Source organism: Callorhinus ursinus, unplaced genomic scaffold, assembly GCF_003265705.2.
Source record: "Callorhinus ursinus isolate GAN/ISIS: 27379988/994484 unplaced genomic scaffold, GSC_fseal_2.0 scaffold57, whole genome shotgun sequence".
Taxonomy (NCBI): Eukaryota; Metazoa; Chordata; class Mammalia; order Carnivora; family Otariidae; genus Callorhinus; species Callorhinus ursinus.
In genome coordinates, this window is record NW_027397119.1 from 8661855 (window position 1) to 8668023 (window position 6169).

Here is a 6169-nt window from a genome sequence, read left to right on the forward strand (position 1 = left end):
CCTCGAAGGCTCCCTGCTCAGTGGGGGCTTTTCTTCTCCCTGTCCCTCTGCCCCTCCCCCGCTCCTGCTCGCTTTCTCTCAAATAAAAAAAAAAAACTTAAAAAGAACCCCAATTTTGGCTTCAAACCCTGGGTCTCTTTGCCTGGAGACAAAAGTAGCTGCTAGACTAGGAAACAGTGGGCTCTATACAAAAGGATCCATTTTTGAATAGGGGGTGTAGGATTAGGTGGGAAATTAAGGCTGATGTATCTGGGGACTTTTCAGTCAGGGGCTGGAGACAGTTCTCATCCTGTCCCGTTCAACAGTCTTCTCTGCTGCTTTAAATCGGTGCCACAGCTCAGCCGCCTATGCAAAATCTTGAGGTCCCCCTATTCCCTCCCCACTTTCCATTTTTTACCCACCTGAAAACAGTTCGCTTCTCCTGTGGGTTTTGTTGTTGTTTTTAATCAAAGTATACCAGACATGTGTGAAAATGCACAAAGCCTAAGTGTACAAGTCAACAAATTATGATAGTCAACATACCCATATAACTGCGACCCAAACCAAGAATTAAATCGTTACTGGAATCCCAGAAGCCCTCCTCACTTTCCTTCCCAGCCACTACCCCACCTTCCTTACCAAAGGTAACCTCTAACACCATAGAATAGTTTTGCCTGGTTTTGAACTTTATATAAATGGAACCATTTGTGTAGGTATTATTTTATGTCTGGATGCCCTCAATATTATATTTGTGAAATTCATGCATAACACATTGTGGTAGCAGTGGCTCATTCATTTGCATTGCTTTACTGTATGGCATTAAATGAACATACTATAATTTATCTGTTATTTTGTGGGGGGTTTTTGTTTGTTTGTTTGTTTTTTAAGTAGGCTCCATGCTTGTGGAGCCCACCGCCGGGCTTGAACTCACGACCCTGAGTTCAAGACCTGAGCTGAGATCAATAGTCAGATGCTTAACCGACTGAGCCACCGAGCTGCCCCTGTTATTCGGTTGTTGGACATTGGAGTTGTTTCCAGTTTGGAGTTATTATGGATAACGCTGCTGTAACTATTTTGTTCGTGTCCTTTGGTACATTTCTGTTCATATTTCTGTTGGATATATACCTAGGAACAGAATTACTAGGTCATGGAATAATCCTATGTTTAGTGTTAGTAAATGCTCCTAAATAATTTTTTCAACTGCTCATGTTAATTACACTCCTGCCAGCATGTCTTAGAGTTCCGATTACTTCACATTTTCGGCAACACTTTGTTTAGTCAATCTAAAAAGATTTAGGGCGCCTGGGTGGCTCAGTTGGTTAAGCGACTGCCTTCGGCTCAGGTCATGATCCTGGAGTCCCGGGATCGAGTCCCGCATCGGGCTCCCTGCTCGGCAGGGAGTCTGCTTCTCCCTCTGACCCTCTTCCCTCTCGTGCTCTCTATCTCTCCTTCTCTCTCTCTCAAATAAATAAATAAAATCTTAAAAAAAAATAAAAAGATTTAAAAATTTTAGCCATTCAGGTGGGTATATAGTGGCATCTCATTGCAGTTTAAATTTACATTTCCCTGATAACCAATGAGGTTAATTAAGCACCTTTTCATATCCTTTGTCATTTGGATATCTGTTCAAGTATTTTGTCCACTTTTTGGGGTCCGTTTTGTATTTGGCTTTCTGTCTTACGGCTTTGTAGGAGTCCTTTAAATATTTCAAATATGAGTCCTTTGTTGGTTTTAGGTATTGCAAGTATTTCTCTGAGTATATAAATACAGAAGACTTTGGTTTTGGGGTCTTCTGAAGCCCCGGGACCACTGGGACAAGACTGTGAGCTCTGGGTCCATTTTGATCACTCGTGTATTCTCAGTTCCTGGCCCTTAGTAGGACTCAGAAAATACATTGAATGAGTAATGGATGAGATAGATAAGACTCATCCAGGTAGTTTGCCGTGTGTTGTGCTGATCCCTAGGGTCAGGCATCGAGAGGGGCTGGAGGGAGCAGATTTCCTTCCAGCCCAGCCAGCTGTGACCTTGGGAAGGGGAAGACACCCAGCCCTTCCCTACTAAAAGAGCAGAAATAGCTACAATCTGTGAAGAGAGAAGCACGGATGTAGGGAGCAGAGGTCACAGATGAAAAGACAGGAACTAGCAGCAGGTAGCAAGCCAGCCAGATGCTTTAGAAGGAGGGACTCAGCTGGGGGTGGACGCTCAGAGACTCTCAAGGAGACGGTGAGCATCACAGCAGACAAGAATCTCCAAAGTTCACATGGGCCTCCTACTGCCTCAGGACGTGCCCACTCCTAAAGCTTGTTAGCCGAGAGAGCTCTCCTACACTTAGACCCATTTTTCCCTCTCTGAAGGCGCTGCCTTGAGACTTTGGTTGCCAGGTCTCGTTCCCACCTCCACAAGGGGAACTCTTTTTTTCAGATCTGGGCTTCCTCGTGGTCTGTAATGTCCATCCTGAAGATGGAAGATGATTACGTCATTGCTAGTCCCTTCTCCAGGAAGTCTTTCCCCAGGCCTGTGGCATTCTATAGCACTTCTCTGTCACTGTCTTTCACCCCAGTGTCCTTTCTTTTTTTCCTTCAGCCACGGCAGACACCAGGTCAGCTCCGAAGTCTCTGTAGGAGAGGGATTTCTCCCTTGCAACACTCTAACACACTCACAGCACCCCTCTCCCCGGTCCCTAGAAGACAGTGAGGCTAGTGGTGGCTTCAGAATTTTCTATATAGGAGGACTATGGGGTAGAAAACTGGTGGGAGAGGAGCTAGATGGTGTGTCGTTAAGTGGTGTTTGTATAGCAGCCACAGTATTTTCACCTAGAATATGAGATTTTTCAGTGGGGGTGAAGGATTTGGGGGAAGGGGGAGGTGTTGCTCACCGACAGGGGCCTGTGGAGGAGCCTGTGAAGGAAGCATCTCTGTGGGGCAGCCTGCTGCAGTCTTGCTTGGTACTTTTCCTAATAGGGGTTCATTTAGCCTCAATCCTGAGGTCCTCCATGGCCCGCGGCCTTCCTTCAGGGACAACTGAAGTCTCCTAATGGCTTTTCCATGGACTACCTGGATACTCATCCTGAAACATCATGAAATTCCAGAGCCCTGCACATCCTGGATCCCCTAACCGGCCTGTTATAGTCACAAGACTAGCCTGACATGGCTGGAAACTTTTCTGTCTTTTGTTTCTGCTGGGGAAGGGGTGCCCCCTCCCATTTTTCCCCTTGCCATAACCCCTCCCCTGCTATCTCCTTCCCAGAGGTCAACTTCTTTCCTGCTGCCCAGAGCTGAGGTGATATCCCCTTCCGGCTTCATTCAGTTCTAGGAGGATGTAGTGATGGGGGTGGGATAGGGAAGTGTGGCCATCTGTGCTCAGGGTTGGTTGTTCTCACCACTGCCTTTGCTTCCCTATAACTGAGCTGCCCTTTCCCAAAGTGCCCTGGATACTCTCTCTGGATTCCTTTGGGCAGGAAGGTTCCAACTATTTCGAAGCTGCAGTTCTGAAATCACTGGGTATCGCTGGAAAGCCCCAGGGGCAAGCAACATTGTCTGGTGAACTATAACTGGGGATATAGTAGTAATCTTTGAGAAGAAGTGCGGCAGAGTGGCACATGCCCCAGTTTTGTAATCACATGGGTTTGAATCCATGCTTAGCCACATATTACGTGTGTGACCTTGGGTAAGCTCCTTTATGTCTCCGAGCCATATCTATAAAATGGAGACACTACTCTCTTTTTCAGAGATGCTGTGAGGATTAGTGATAATCCAGCATTTGGAACACTTCCTGCACATAGTAAGAATATTATGATTCCACCAAAGAGGAAGAGGCACCATCAAGGATTAGGCATATGGAGGGGGCAGGTCAGACTCTCTGGGATGCACACTGAAGTCTAGACTTTGCAGACTCTGAGGGCACTCCTAATTGGGAAGGGTTAAAGATGGACAATTTTCAGCATCGTGGATGTCGGTGGGGAGCTAGTCTCAGGGCAGCAACCCTACAGTGGTTATCAGCCAGATATGGGTAATCTTTATCTTTCCAGAGCCAGGATGCAAGAGGATCCTAATTTGCAAACCAGGTTATCATTTTAAACTGCCCTCCGTGTTTACTGTTCTTTAATTATCCAATAGCCCAGTGTTTCCTAAACTGGCCTGGTCATAGGAATCACCTGTGGGCACTTCTTTTAAAATATGGATTTCCAGGCCTCTCTTCTGGAAATACTGTTTCCAGAATCTGGTGCCAGGCCAGGAAATCCACCCTTTTATTTTTTTTCAAAGATTTTATTTATTTATTTGACAGAGAGAGACACAGCGAGAGAGGGAACGCAAGCAGGGGGAGTGGGAGAGGGAGAAGCAGGCTTCCCGCGGAGCAGGGAGCCTGATGCGGGGCTCGATCCCAGGACCCTGGGACCATGACCTGAGCCGAAGGCAGACGCTTAACGACTGAGCCACCCAGGCGCCCCGGAAATCCACCCTTTTAATTGGTGCCCCAGATGACTCCCGTGATCTGTCCAGTTTGGGGAATGGTGCCCCAGCCTGGTGGTTTTTAACCATGACTGCATATTAGAACCTCCTGGGAAGTGTTAACAAAAATATACCTTTGTCAGGGCGCCTGGGTGGCTCAGTTGGTTAAGCGACTGCCTTCGGCTCAGGTCATGGTCTCAGGGTCTCAGGACTGCCTCCCTGCTCAGCGGGATTCCTGCTTCTCCCTCTCCCCCTGCTTGTTTTCCCTCTCTCGCTGTGTCTCTGTCAAATAAATAAATAAAATCTTAAAAAATATATATATATACCTTTGTCATAGGAGGAAACACTGAACTTTGTCTGGGAAGGCTGTGGAAGTCTTCCAAGACATGGAGATGCTTCAGTTGAATCTTCCTGTGTGGATTTATCTATTCACTCCCTTAATCCTAATAATTACACTGTGAAGTAGGCTGTTGCAACACAATAGGTTGAAAACAAGTCCATGGATTGGAGAAAGGTAGGTATTTTGAAAAGTTATCTAGGTTAGTCATTAGGGAAACACAAATCAAAATCACAGTGCAATACTACATCACACTCCCTAGGTCAGCCATTAAAAAAAAAAAAAAAAGAAAGCAAAGCCCAGAAAATAAGCCTAGGTTGGCGAGGATGTGGAGAAATTGAAACCCTTGTATATTTGCTGGTGAGAATGTAAAAGGGTGCAACCACTGTAGAAACATTTTGTTGTTTCCTCAAAAATTTAAGCATAGAATTACCATCTCCCTAGCAATTCCACCCCTAAGTCGATGCCGTAAAGAATTGGGAATAGAGGGGCGCCTGGGTGGCTCAGTCATTAAGCGTCTGCCTTCGGCTCAGGTCAAGATCCCAGGGTCCTGGGATCGAGCCCCGCATCGGGCTCCCTGCTCCGCGGGAAGCCTGCTTCTCCCTCTCCCACTCCCCCTGCTTGTGTTCCCTCTCTCGCTGTGTCTCTCTCTGTCAAATAAATAAATAAAATCTTAAAAAAAAAAAAAGAATTGGGAATAGAGAAAAGCATTCTAGTTGGAGGAAACAGTGAAATGGCAGGCAGGCCAGGGAGAATGTGGCATTTTTGGGGAACAACAGGTTTTTCCATATGTAGGGGGATGCATTTTGGGGTGCGGAGGGAAAAGACAGTGTGGTACTTTGTGATGATACCAGTTACACAGCTTGAGACTTATCTTACTTGGACTTTTTGTTTGATGTGCTGGTTTTGTTTTCCCAAGTAGATTGCAAGGTCCTTGAGCATAGATGCTTTTTTTTTAAATTTATACTAATTTTTAATGCCTAATATTTTAAAATTTTTGTGCTGTTGGCTGACACATTCTAATTTTTAAAAAAGATTATTTTCTTCTTTTTAAGAGTAGTTTTAGGTTTACAATAACATGAGAGAAAGGCACAGAGACTTCCCGTATACCTCCTGCCGCCATAAACATAGCCTCCCCGTTATCAATATCACTCACCAGAGTCGTACATTTCCTACCAAGGATGAATCAACATGGACATATTGTAATCCCCCAAAGTACATCATTTACCTTAAGGTTCCCTCTTGGTGCTGTACATTCTATGGGTTTGGACAAATGTATAATGGTATGTTTATCATTATAGTGTCATACGGAGTATTTTCACTGCCCTAACAATCCTTTGTGCTCTGCCTATTCCTAACACCACCTCCCCACGACCACTGATCGGATTATTTTCCTGTCTCCATA